The sequence below is a fragment of the Rhinolophus ferrumequinum genome, chromosome 18, assembly GCF_004115265.2.
Source record: "Rhinolophus ferrumequinum isolate MPI-CBG mRhiFer1 chromosome 18, mRhiFer1_v1.p, whole genome shotgun sequence".
Lineage (NCBI taxonomy): Eukaryota > Metazoa > Chordata > Mammalia > Chiroptera > Rhinolophidae > Rhinolophus > Rhinolophus ferrumequinum.
In genome coordinates this window covers 28591245-28603838 of record NC_046301.1, presented here as the reverse complement: position 1 = coordinate 28603838, position 12594 = coordinate 28591245, and the positions used below count along the sequence as shown (strand labels likewise).

Sequence of the window (12594 nt, the reverse complement as noted above, 5' to 3'; positions counted from 1 at the left end):
TAAAATAAGACCAATGCTAGTTTTCTGGGTGGGAATTAAGAGGGAATAAAGAGGGTCAAATTGGTGTGGTTGCTTGGTTAACTGGCCTAGCCTGTATTCCTTCTTTTGTTCATTCATTTCTAGAGTCATTCATCCATCTGTCTATCCATCCATCCATTTTTAAATATTAAACATCCTTAAACATAAGGTAAAGCTCTCCCTCCCCCGCAACTATCTGTCAGAAAAGACAAGTTTACATTCTAGCCCTTATAGAATCCTTCATAGTATGCACTTCTTTCTCATTTAGCCTATTTTGAACAAAAATACACTGTTTGGGAAAAAATATTAGCCTGACACCACTTTGGCCAATGCAAGTTTTGGATGCTTATAAAGGTCACCGGATAGAACTTTTTTTTTTTTTAAGCATGGTAATATAATGTAGATTTAGTAACTCTTCTTGGGGATATAGTCTCACAATTACAAGTGCTGAATTTTTTTGTAAACAAACATTCAAAAGATCATTTCTTAAAAAGCAGCACACTAAGTGGTTATATGGTGGATACCAAGAAGAAATACCTTCTAAAGGATTTGATTAGACATTTCGCCAAAAAAGACATACAAATGACCAATAAGCACATGGAAAGATGCTCAACATCGTTAGTCATTAGGGAAACACAAATCTAAACCACAGCAAGATGCCACTTCATACCCACTAGGATGATTAAAATCAAAATTAGAGACAATAACAAGTGGTGAGAATGGAGAGAAATTGGAACCATCACGCATTGCTGACGATAATGTAAAAAGGTTCAGCTGTTGCGGAAAGCAGTTTGGCAGTTACTCAAAATGTTAAACACAGAGTTATCACATGAACCAGCAATTCCACTCCTAGGTGTATATAACTAAGAGAAATGAAAACATATGCCCACACAAAAACTTGTGCACGAATTTTCATAGCAGCATTATTCATAATGGTCAAAGAGTGGAAACAACTCACATCTTCATCAACTAATAAATGGATAAGCAAAATGTGGTGTATCCATACAAACGGAATACTGTTTGGCAATAAAAAAGGGAATGAAAGAGTGACACATGCTACAACTTGAATGAACCTTGAAACGTTATGGTAAGTCAAAGAAGCTAGTCACAAAAAAAGTCAAGGTATCACATGATTCCATTCATAGGAAATGTCCAGAATAGGTCAATCCAGAAAAGCAGGAAGTAGATTAGTGTCAGGGACCGAGGGGAGAGGAGAATAAGGACTGCTGGTGGTGTGAGTTTCTTTTTAGGGTGATAAAAGTGATACCGCAAGTACCTAGTGGTGATGGTTGCACAACTCTGTGATTCGACGAAATTCACCAAACTGTACATTTTAAAAAGATGAATGTATGGCGTGTGAATTGTACCTCCAAAAAGCTGTTATTAAAAAATAAATAAACACCTTCTGGATTCATAAGAAATAGCCCACTCTCCTTAGACTACAGGGAGGATGATATAGGCCAGCACACAGATAGCTGATTCACAAAAAGTGGTTCTAGTCGTGAGAAGGACACTGATGTCAAAGAGGTGAGTGAAGTGTTGAATTTTAAACAGGGAAAGTGGGGAAAGAGCTATAGTTTTAACTTAATGTATTATTTTATATAGTATGTGATGTACAGAACATGTGTCAGCAAAATAATATATTAAATATTACCCTAAAACATTTACATATTCACATCAGCGTTTGTTCTTTTTTAAACAACCCCCCTTATAAGGGAGGCGCACATATGTTCAGGCACACAGTGTACTCATCGAATGGTGACTGACTGTGTGTAAAGCACCAGCCGTGTCCAGTTGTAACACCTTACAGAGAAGGTTCTGACCTCCACCGAGTTTATAGTCTAGTTCGTCTGAATTACAATGTTACTCAAGTTTGAGGGGATGTCTATGAAAAGTTTGTAAATCTGATGACAAAACGTGGTGAGTCGTTCTTAATCACGGGGGTGGGGAGGTGCATAAGTTGCCTGGAGTCCGGATGAAAGCTCCGGACTCTCCTCCCACAAACCTGTGCATCTGCTCTCAGCGTGTGCATGTATACGACACCCCCCCGCCCCCAACAAATACACTTCGCATGGCCCAGGTTGGATTCCTTCCTCTGAGATCATTCTTTACTGAACCCATGTGACTCTGGAGACGTGGAAAAGATGACCTAGGCCCAGGAGATGCAGGGAAGGCCAGGGCTCTCTGCAGAAGGGGGTCCTCCCCCAGCAGGCACCTGTCCTCCCCGTGTCAGCCCTGGGAGGGTCTCCTGTTAACTGGTTTCCATACTGCGCCTTCACCTAAGATCCATTTTAGAGAAAGCTCCGACTTGAGAACAGTCCAAACCCCCCTTTATTGCGTGTACAAACGAAAACTCAGATGACTCACCCAAGGTCATGTGGTGGGACTGTGACAGAGCCGCCAGCGACCAGACTAGGGCAGGGCTCTGTCACTCACACCTCGCTGGGAGTGAACACAGGTGGGCAGCTAAGTGTTTTATCAAACAAGTGCGGGAATGGGTTTCCTACACAGAGTCAGGTAAAGAAGGAGGGAGAGGACTCCGAAGCACGCTGGGGACAATGGAGGCCACCCTCTGGAGATAAAGGAGCCGATACGCACTAAGCCTTTCCAGATCTTGGGATTGCAGGAGCCAGGGACCTCCAGCGCAGTTACCATGGCAAGCCCTGTGCCTACGTAGTTAGGTCGAAGTCCAGGCTACTAAAAACTGCCAACCTCTGCCTTGCAAATCTCTCTCCTGCGTCTCCAAAAGCAATTTCACCCTGTTCCAAGCCTCCTTGCCTTGTTTTCCTACCCCTTGTCTTTCTCCTGTCATTCAGCCTGGCCTCGTCAGGCTCAATAAGCTGCAGGATGAGGGAAAAGGGAAAGGCAAGGATCTCATGGATTAGAGAGACACAGAAGGAGCTTAGTAGGGAGATTATGGAGCTTCTGCTCTAAATGCTGACTCCCACTATCTGGGTTCTAGAAACCTCCACATTCCAGAGAGGCAAGAAGCACATCCTGACTTCTGGGGAGAATGTGACCCTGCTCTGTTGCGACTGGCTGCTGTGTCACCCAGCACAGGGAATGAGGAAAGATCACATCAGGCCCCGGTAAGCCAGTAAGTGCGTACAGAAGGAGGGACATAGGAACCCTAGTCCTGGACTCGGACGGAGTTAGCAAGAAGAATCAAGGGAAAGGCACCCCTCTACCCGGGAGGAGTTTCACATCCGGAAGCCCAAGCCTGGAGGCTGCAGGGGAGAGCACAGGCTTCCCAGGTCCGGAGCTGGGCCATCAGGAAGTCAGACTGTGGAAGCTGGAAGGGGCTGGTGTTCCAGACAGGACACAGGACTTGAGCAAAGATTTGATGGGAACCAGCGAGCAGAAGAGGGAAGGATGGGGGAATTAGATTAGAAGACTAGACAAAAAGTCGGATTATAGAGGGCACGGAGTAGTACATTTAAAGGGTCTGGATTTGCCTAGAGGCTCTTTGGAAACTAGAGCTAGGAAAGGGAGAGGCTCTTAAGTACGTGGTGGGTGACATTAGGTTTTTCTATGGCTCTATCCTAGGCTCAGTTAGTACAGGGCCGGCCAGGATAAAGGGAGGAAGGAACGAGAGACATGTAGAAAGAATCTGTAGGACTGATTAGTGAGGGGGAAGATAGGAGTGGAGAAAAGCAGAGAAGTGGAGAAAGAGATGGTATCTCCAAGGTTTTTGACCCAAGTACCTAGGAGAATCATGACTGCACGAGCAGAAGGAAGGATGGCAGGAGGAACAGATGGTTTGGTGTGAGAGAATGACAAGTTTAGTTTCCGACATGTAGCATTTTAGATGAGTTACTCTAGTGGAAATGTCTTAGAGATTCTTGGAAGTGGAGGGCAAAAGCAAGGGAGGAGAGTTAGGATGAAGATGGAGCCCCGGCGTCCTCTGAACTGATGAGGGTGGATGGGGACAGATCTAAGTGCATGCTTTTCCTTGATTCTGGAGGAGCTGCCATACAGAGGTTGCCATTAGACCCCTAGACAGGCTGACATTTAGTGCATCCCTAGCCAAATTCATGGGAAAGGACTTATCTGTGAATCAAGAACATGGAAGAAGGAGAGGATAATGGAGAATGGAAAAATCACACATATAACCTAAACAATGTGATACTCCCATAAACCCCACATCTTTTACCTTCATCTATGGACCAATTCCAACCCAGAGAATGTAGAAGCTCTAAGTGACCAGCAGATCCTCTCCAGGACCCCCAAATCATCCTGATTACACAATGTATTCAGACTCTTAAGACTTGAACTGTTATCATAAGTTCCTATCTGTTCCTCCCTCAGGCTCTGTTCTCTCCGATCCACTTTACATGCTGCTGTCCAAATCTGATCATGGCCCCTTCAGCCAAGTTGATATCTCAACAGCACCCTGGAGTCTTCAGAGTAAAGTCCAACAGCTCCCTACAGCCTTCAGAATAATGTGCAAACATTAGCCGCCATGTTTAAGCTTTATCTTACTTTCTGCAATTACCTTATCTTTAGTGCCCTTGGATACCCTTGGCTCCACCCAAAATGAGTCATTGGAAGCATGCCTTCGCACTACCCTCTGCCTTTATTTACACTATCCTTTGACCACAACTACCATCCTAAGTTTCTTTGGCGATACCCTACACATCCTTTCAGAGCTTTTCCAAATTCCTTTTCCTCCAGGAAGGATTCCCAGACTACCCAGACAGAGGTAATCACTCCATCCTTTGACCTGATAGCACTTCATCGGTGCCTCTTTTATGGCACCACAATTCCCTGTCTCGTCTAACAGTAATTTATCTTTATGTGTTACCTCCTCTACCAGACTGTAAACTCATTGAAGCGACACAGTCCCTCGAATGAGGGGAGAGAAGACTAGACGCTGAGAGGGACAGGGGTGAAGAAGAGGAGAAATGTGACACCAGTGCCTAGAACAAGTTACCAATGAGAAACCCAACGCTCAGGGGGTTACATAACTTGACAATGTCCCACAGGTAGAAACCCACATCTTCCGGACGCGAAACTCTTCATTTTTCCAGGGAGAGTGCCTGCCGGGCGGTGTTTTACGGGGCATTTTTCACACAAGTCAACTATTTATCTTCATGTCCCTATGAGGGATGCAGTACCATTTCTTCTGTTTCAAATGAGAAAGTGAAGCTGGGAAGAGTGAAGAGACTTACCCACAGGCACACAGCTAGAGCCATGTCTCCTGACCCCCAGACTGCCTTTCCACCTCCCCAGGCTGACAAACTGCCTGAGCGAGGAACCGCGGCCCGCCTTGAGCTGGGGACTGAGGAACGTAACCAACCTAACCAACCATAACAGGATGCTGGTGACAGCGCCTTGATCTCTTATAACCAGACTGGAGCAGGAACTGGGGGTGGGGAGAGTGTTAACCTGAGCTGAACAGAGAAGAGCTGGGCTCTCACTGCAAGTGCTCCGGAGAACAGAGACATGCTTGAGGTTAGGGAGGAAGTGGGGGGGCGGGACAAAGTGCATTCATTTAAAAACCAGGAAAAGATGTGATGCTCCAAGGGCCAGGACAAGAGGAGGGACCAGGTGGGAAAAGGAACCCCAGATAAGCGCACAGCCCAAACTCAGGGCAGAATTCCCAGCAGACGGGCCAGGAGCTCCCTGGGCCCCGTGCATGTGTCCAGTGGGATTGCAATAGCTGGGGTACGGGGTGTCTGAGAAAGTCACCTCAGAGATACCAGGGGCCTGAAAAAGGGGTTCTGTGGTCCTGCTGCACTCAGTGGTTGGGAGACTTGGCCTGGTTGAAAGGGAGACTAGTCCATGAGACAAGAATTACAGCCAGTCTAAGTTCTAAACCCTGGGCAAGGTGCATTCCTCTGAGCCCCCCTCCCTAGTGAGTGATGCCAGATTCTGTGTAGGTGGATTTCAGAACATAAAAGGGAGGAAGGGGACTGGAGAGGAGGAAAATGTTAGTGAACTATAGCCAAAGCGGAAAAGGGGAAGGCTCACGCTTCTGCGGGTAATGGTGGGTCGTAGTTCTAATCACATTGCCTGGCTTCTTACGAGCAGAGGTGCCTTCGTGCTGGGCCTAAAGGGTCTCTGGAGACAAAATCTTGTAGTCCTATCTCTCTATTCGTGTGTCTAGGTAAAAAGTGCATGGGAACATGCAGTCTCCAGTTTGCTCTTAATCAAACTGTCATCGTGAGTAATAATTATACCTTGGGAAACAGCAGTGACTCAAAAATCTACCCCCTCCCCCACTGCCACCCCCTCACACAGCTCAGAGGTTTGCACACGGTGCTAAAAACTCCAGAAAGTGAAGCCACCATTTTTTCCTGCTCATCAGCCCTCTCAACACCTTAAATGACCATTCGGAGTCCCCTGTCGGATGGGAAGTTGGAGAAAGTCTCTTTTCTGGCTAAAGAGCTAATTAGGCCTGGCTGTTCATCACACACAGTGAATGGGGGATAGTGCAGGGGGGTAAGAGCAAATACTGTTGTCTACCTGACGCATGTCCATGAGACAGCACCCATGAGAAGCCTGCCCCTCAGCAGATGGCCTTTTCCCTCAGAAAAAAAAAAAAAAGGTGCTTCCCCATCAGCTCAGATTAACCATAAGTATAAAGATATAATGAAAAGGAGAGCTAACACTTATTGAATGCCTACTGTGTGTTGCCTGTTACAGGATGGAGTGTTTTATGCACAGTCAAGGCTATTATTAAGCTGGTGCATACGGCCATCTGGGATGACAAAATATTGAAATAGTCCATAGGCGTTGGTGCATGTCTGACACCCCAGCCCCCTGACTGCCTGCCTCCTCCTCTTCCAGATGCCTGGGACCCGAGGGGCTCTCATTGATTCTGCTCAGGGTAACGGCTAGTGTCAGTTCTGTTAGATTGCTGTCCAGCTTTAGCTGCTGTCCGTGTTTTGAATATGACTCCTGGTATACAACCCTACTCCATCTTCATGCAAAGGCCTCTTGTCTCCTCTGGCTTGTTACAGACGAGGAAGACAGGGCTCCATGACATGTCTAAGGTCACACAATGAGTCCCAGGGCTGGAATTGGAACCCAGATGACTGACCAAGCCTGGGCACTTGACAACCAGACCACCAACCACGTTCCTGTCGCAGAGACTGTCACCAGTCTAGCTGTTCCCCGCCCTTTACGTCAGAATGAATGCAGAGTCTAAGCAAAAGTCTCAATCGGGGAGCCAGCATTCAGAACGTCGCTTAATTACCACGCTGTCAGCCCCAAGCACACCAGCAGTTGTGCATATGGGCTCCAAACAACCTCGGAGGCCCATTCATCTAGAGCCCATGGCTCCTGGGCAGAGGGGACACTAGAGGCCAAGAAACCTACCCCTTGGGGTCCACCCCAGGTATGTCCCCGCTCCTCTCCTTCTTCCCCGTCAATTGTACTTGTCTTCCCAGTATGCAGGACACGCGAAGCTGCTGCCATCAGCATGGAGGGCTATGTGCTAAGAGACATACTTTTCCCAGAGTCTTCGGAACGAAGGGAAATGGGGGTATGCTGCGGTAGGAAGATTTAGGCTGATGGAAGTAGGGGTTTATGTCCATGAGAAATGTGTGGGGCTCAGACAGTGGCACTCAAGCGCTCAGTCCCTGAGGATCTTCTGTAAGTTGGACATTGCTGAATCTTGGTCTATCCTGGCTAGAGGTATGGGATGAATAATGTCCCCTGAAAGACCTGCCTGGTCCTAGAACTGCACCCACATTAACTTTTGCTAGATGTGGGATGTTACTGTCCTTGATGTGGTAATAGGTGCCCCCCATCCACCATGCCTCTGAAAGGGTTGTATAGTCAATTTAGGGAATGCTAGTAAGCCCAGTGATACAGATATCTTTTCTGCAGGACTTATCATAACCTTGACTGTGCAAATATGCATGACAAATCTCCAAGCAGGCTCATTTGAATGTTTCATCAATGGAACACCTATAACTATCTCATGGCATAGAAAAAACACTGTTTGGCAAGTGCTGCTCTAAAGAGCTGGGAACAAACTGGTTATCAATGGGCAGGAGCGTGGGGAGATTTAGCCTCTGGAAAGAGAGACCATTTTTAACCCAGTGGTTAGTTACTACAAGGGAAACACACTTTCCATTTCCTCTTTCTCTTAACAAATTCTGAACTCCCTCGGGTTCCCTTTTAGGGGCCCCTAATTTCCTCTTACAAATGCTCCCATTAAAGTCAAAACATGGTTCGCAAGGCACCCTTACTTCATTTAGCCCTGAGCTCTCATTTTCTAATAAGATTATAAAAAACCGGGAATAATGACAGCCAGGCACTGTGCTAGGTATTTTATACGGGTTCTCTTTCCACTCATTCACATTTCCCTTCAGTTAATTCTCCTTTGAGCCACTCCCTCTCCCCCACCCACTGTCATCCACCTGGAGGGGTGGGCATCTCTTCCCCGTGCAGCAGGTCATATGGGAAGCGAATAGCACAGCTGAACACGTAATTCAGGCTCTCCCTCGCTGCTCAGGAGCTAAGCTTACACTCTCGCTAGAAGCAGAACCCCCACCACGTGATTTCCCTTGGGACCTCTGAGTGCTCAATAAATATAAATGGAAATAAATGAGCCCCAAGCACTTTGTGGATGTTACTTGGGTGACCCTGAGAAGGTGTTACAGAAGGTAGTATCTACCAGTTTGGCACTCATTAGGTGATTGACATACATTATCACGGATCCTCCCAACCACCCTGGTCCTCGTTTCAGAAAAGAGATTCTGGGGCTCAGAGAAGCTAAGTGGTTTACGTGAGGCCTCACCGCCTCACGGCGGGGAAGTGGCCGGGCTGGGATTGCAACCCAGGTCCAACACAAGCCTGATTTCTTTCCGAGGTCCTTCAGTGGATGAACAAGCTGACCAAGGAATTGATACTGGGTTTGTTTTTGTTTTGTTTTGGTTTTGGTTGGTTGTTTTTTTTAAAGAAAAGGCATTGTCCATCAGGGGAGGAGTCCCAAACTGGAATCCAGAAGGATTGGTGACAAGTGAAATCTGTCCTGAGACTATTCTCGTGGCCCCTGGGCACTACCCATCTTTCACTTCCCAGCATAGTAGCACCCTCAGCTTTCTCCTAGAGGAGAAATAAAATATGCCAAATAAAAATATCAGTCACCCAGGTCAACTGGAGTTTCAGATAAACAATGAATAATGTCTAAGTATAAGTACATCCCAAATACTGCACAGAACATATTTATACTTGAAAAATATTCATTGCTTATCTGAAATTCAACTCTGAGTGACCTGTATTTTTTTATTTGTTAAATCTGGCAACCCTATCCTAGAGTGGGAAGCATGCTGGGAAGTCTCACGCCTGGCTCCAGGTCCCAAGTGTTGCTTCAACAGGAGTTGCCATGGCAGCCTCAGCAGGCCCTTCTGGAGCTGTCTCCACTTACCTCTCCTGCTTCACCTCACCTCTGCATTCTCCATGCTCTGAACACTCTGAGGTACTTTCAGTTTCCCGGATGCCTCGCGCTGCTTCTGGCCTCGGGTCTTGGCACTTGCTGTGCTCTGTGCTGTTCTTCCCCCTTCTTCCCCTCACTGGCTAATTCCTATTGATCCTTCAGGTCACCACTTCGAGTCACTTCTGCCAGGAAGCCTTCCTGGGTGCACCCCTGACCATCTCCTCCCACAACCCTCCAGCACTGGGTTAGTTAGCACCCTGCTCATTCCCACTGAGGCACCCACCACTCTCTGCACAGCTCCGGGGAGCAGGGGCTGGGTCACACACACTGTTGTCTCCCTACACCCAGCACCAGCATCAGCACCTGGCCTCAGGTGGGAAGTCAGTAAATGCTTATTAAATGAATGAATAAATGAATGAATGAATGAATGAATGAATTCAGAATGTCCTGCCAGAGCTAGGCCTCTTGAATGTGACTACTTCCTTCCTCCCTTCCACTTGACTCATTTTTTCATCTGCCTCATCTCTCTCCCCGCAGAGGAGTTGTGAAAGGCTGGCGTTGGGTCCACAACAGCGTGTCTTGGCCTGGACTCCGGTGAGGGGAGAGCAGCCACACACGGAGGGGCCTCCTCAGGCCCCTCACCTGATCATGCCATACCAACTGCCCCTGTCACCTCAAGTCCAGCGATAGGGCCTGAAAAGCTCTTCCTCCTCTGGATTACAAATCCTCCTGCAAAAGACCCCTGTGTCTAAACTTCCGCTCTCCTTCTCCCCTTGTCCCCCTGAAAGGAGCCTCATTGGACTGAGCTCCAACTTTGGGGTGTGGGGAGATGCTGGTATCAGATGGCTGAGGGTTAGGGCAGGTGGTGGGATTCGGTGGGCTCAGCACATCACCCATATGTTCCCTGTTCACCCACCAAAGCTTTGCCCACGCACAGCCTGACAGCAGGAGAAGGCAGCACAGAACTTAACCCTTTAACAGCATTCAGAAAGTAGTTTCACAAAGGACCAGCGTGGCGGCGGCGAGCATTAACTTTAGTGTCCACAACACACCCACACACACATACACACGCACACACACGCACACACACACACACACCAGCTCTGCCTCTATCTGCCTTGCACACCCCTGCTAGCTTCGAGTCAGGGCTTGATTCAAAAGATGCCCTTTCTGGGGGCATGAAGTGGATGCAGGCAGAGCGGGCTGCACCTGGGCGTGTGGCCAGCGTGGGGGTGTGAGGGCCTGGGGAGCGGAGAGACGGCAGGGCGCAGAGAGCGGCTCCAAGGCAGGAGCTGAAGTGGGTTCTGAAAAGCCCTGCTTGTTGCTCTCCGCTCTGACCTTTAGAGGCACGCTGCCTCTGCTTTCTCCTCATCGCCTCCAGCCTCCCCAGGCTGAGTATGTTGAGGACAAAGAGGGAGAAACACCCTTTAGTCTCAAATTAACTCCAAAAATAGACTCCCTCTCCCCCTGCGGAAGGCTAGGAAGCCCCGGCGGTCACTGCACCCGCAGCTCCGCCTGCTGGGTCCCAGGCTGCTTTAGCGGGAACTCGGGTCCCGTCCAGGTACCCACAATCTCCGGAGCACCCCCCTCCACCCCTTCCACGTCGTCCAGCCGCCAACTTCTGGCTGGTGCTCAGACCCGATCACCGCAGGGGACTCACGGAAGGAAGCGCCGATCCCGGCGGCGGCTATCGGCTGTGCCAGGTGAGGCGGGGGGCTGCGCAGGTACAGGTGAGTCGGTGCTAGGGCAGGTAAGGGGCTTGTGGCAGCTCCGAAAGCCTCCGCTGAGTAAGAGGGCTGACAGGTTTGTGTTTTCCCCTTTCCTCCTCCGAGTTAACCACACCCCTGCTGCTCTCCTCCCCACTTCCTTAAAGGGTGGGGTGCGTTCTCTGCGGTGCGGAGTGTGTGCCTGCCCAGCCTCTTACCATAAACTCTGAAATAGACGCAGCCTGCGATTCCCTGAGCTGCTCCTGCACACCTGGGGGCCATCTCTGTCAGCCCCTGACCCCAGATGGGGTCTTCTGCTGTTACGTGCCCCCTGTGAGTAGTTGAGCCCCAATTCCTACCCCTTGTCCCTCCTCCTTCCACTCTACCTGCAGACTTTTGGAGGTCACATGTCCAGGTTGCTGCTTCCTCTCTAGCCTCCAGGTATGTTTCAGAGCAGGAGACTGGCCCTGCCTCCTCGTCTCTCAGCACCTGGGTCCTTCCCCATTTCTCGATGTCCTCAAGTGCCCAGCCCCTTTTAGGGCACCAGAGATCAGGGGAATATCACCAGGGGCTTTGGCAGAACTAAACACCACAGACCGGAGCCCTGCGCTGTGATAGGGCAGGACCGGAGGGTGGCACAGGAACAGTCACAGGAGCTGGGCAGCCTTTCCTGAGCTGCTTCACATCGTCCCACTTTGCTCCCCAGACAAAGATGGCATTGGGGGGTGAGATTCGAGGCAGTGACTTCAGGGTACTTAGCAACCCTTTCCTCCATCACTAGAAAGATTCCAGACTTTCTCCTGAGTAGGAGGAGGTGAACTGGACTTAGCATAAGGTCAAAACCTAGTGTGTATTCAGCATCCCCCCCCCCACACACACACAAACACACATCCTCAGAGCTCCTCTCCAGAGCCCCAGCCCCAAACTTCATCACTGTGTCCTGTGAAGGACTGGGGTCTCACAGTTTTGGAGGGTGCTCTTCATGAGGTCGGATCAGAGGGGGGCGCCCCTCACGCTTGTGCAGCCACGTGCAGCCTGGCATGCACACCCGCCCCATGACACTTCCTGACCCCAACCTCCAAACTTAGTGGATCAGCCACCCCAAGAAAACAGCAGGAAATGCCCACATTTGGTGCGCATGTCCAAATGCCAACCACTGTGCTAAGGAAGAACTCGGTCTACACGATTTTATTTAATTCTTCCCATTTTCTGCAAAGAAAATGGAGACTGAGATGAATTACCGTGTTTCCCGGACAATAAGACCTAACTGGAAAATAAGCCCTGGCATGATTTTTCAGGAGGACACCCCCTGAACATAAGCCCTAATGCGTCTTTTGGAGCAAAAATTAATTTAAGACCCGGTCTTATTTTCGGGACAACACGGTGACACATCCGTGGCCACAAAGCCAATAAAGAAATAAATAAATATTTCTCAAAGTATGATCAGTGGACTAACTGCAACTTTTAAAATGCAGATAC

General features: G+C 48.9%; 1 protein-coding gene across 2 annotated transcripts in view; it reads right to left on the bottom strand.

Annotated features, from left to right (window-relative positions):
- Positions 1 to 11520, bottom strand: part of PTK2B (protein tyrosine kinase 2 beta) — a 108985-nt gene extending 97465 nt beyond the window's left edge. The window contains exon 1 of one of the 2 annotated variants that reach the window (XM_033133782.1): positions 11502 to 11520. The gene's annotated coding sequence lies outside the window, so the exon portion shown is untranslated. Of the gene's footprint in view, positions 1 to 11069; positions 11259 to 11501 lie in introns of those variants that run through there. The other variant, XM_033133780.1, reaches the window with a different exon arrangement.
- Between the last annotated feature and the right edge of the window lie 1074 nt (positions 11521 to 12594).